Source organism: Salvelinus sp. IW2-2015, unplaced genomic scaffold, assembly GCF_002910315.2.
Source record: "Salvelinus sp. IW2-2015 unplaced genomic scaffold, ASM291031v2 Un_scaffold1499, whole genome shotgun sequence".
In the NCBI taxonomy this organism is placed as follows: Eukaryota; Metazoa; Chordata; class Actinopteri; order Salmoniformes; family Salmonidae; genus Salvelinus; species Salvelinus sp. IW2-2015.
The window spans coordinates 1-1,258 of NW_019942947.1; the positions used below are offsets into that span (position 1 = coordinate 1).

Here is a 1,258-nt window from a genome sequence, read left to right on the forward strand (position 1 = left end):
GTGTTGATGATGTATTAACGTCTGGTGATTCATATGATGTAAAGAGCTGGTCCTTACCTGGTGAACACATGGGACAGCATTCAACACCTGTTCTGTACTCTGCTCTACCACATGCAATACAGGATCCAATGCTTACAAGCACCAATATAATAGTTATCTGGAAGTAGAGAAAATGTCAGGAAACAAATCACAAAATCTAAACTGATGGTGTGTTTTCATAAAACTTACAGAAGTAGTTAACATAATTCTAACCCAAATATTCACATTTCAAATAAAATAAAATTATATGGGACCATTTTAAACAGTATTTTGTGAGTGTGGTGGTGCCCCCTGGTGTGATTTTATTTGTCTTTAAAGGTGTGACACCAGACCCTAAACCTAGGTCAGCGTTTCCCAAACTTGGTCCTGGGGACCCCAAGGGGTGTACGTTATGGTTGTCGCCCTAGCACTACACAGCTGACTCAAATAAYCAAAGCTTGATGATGAGTTCATTATCTGAATCAGCTGTGTAGTGCTAGGGCAAAAAACTAAATGTGCACCCTTTAGGGGCCCCAGGACCGAGTTTGGGAAACGGTGACCTAGTGAAAATGTACATCTCTCCACCACGTGTTTTCTAAAAGGTTTCTTTAAAATTGACAGAACTAGTAGGCTATTAATAACTCTGATTTATATTTCATAGGGAAAATATTTAAATTGATAATTGTTTTTTAAACATGCCAAGCAAATCAGAAATGTTTCCCTCACAGTCCATATCAAGGTTCCAAACTGTGCCATGGTTCCTCAATCCTCTCCAACTCACTGGAAGACCCACACACTGGATTTGTGAAGTTCTTAGGAGTTTTGAAGTATTGAGATGAACAGACCTGTTGAATTCATGTGTTTTAGTACATATAAATCTAATCCTTTCAATTAGTAAATGATATCTTACTGAATAGAATCACTAAAGAAAAAATGAATAAGCTACTTATCAACTTTGAGAAGTATGACACAGAATTAGGCGTGTAGTTATTAGAGAATGTTGCCATCTTTGACACTTGATACAGCTACGACCGGAAGTGATTTTTGTAGCAGGTTAGGAGAGCATTTCCGCTAACACTAACCTCTTTCCTAACCTTAACCTAACCCTCCTAACCTGCAGTGTATAACATCAGTAGTACACTATAGTACAGAGATTTCCAACCTTTACTGTACCAGTGAGTGAAGAAACATGGTCTCCCTCCTTTTTAACCAGCTCTTTTTAACCAGCTCATGTTTAAAA

General features: G+C 38.0%; 1 long non-coding RNA gene across 2 annotated transcripts in view; it reads right to left on the bottom strand.

Moving 5' to 3' along the window:
- Positions 1-59: 59 nt before the first annotated feature.
- The window catches only part of LOC112071043 (uncharacterized), an 11,345-nt gene continuing 10,146 nt past the window's right edge, over positions 60-1,258 (bottom strand). For both annotated transcript variants that reach the window (XR_002894015.2, XR_002894014.2), the window contains exons 2-3: positions 745-863; positions 60-157 (exon numbers count right to left, since the gene is read on the bottom strand). This is a non-coding gene — a long non-coding RNA (uncharacterized lncRNA). The remainder of the gene's footprint in view (positions 158-744; positions 864-1,258) is intronic.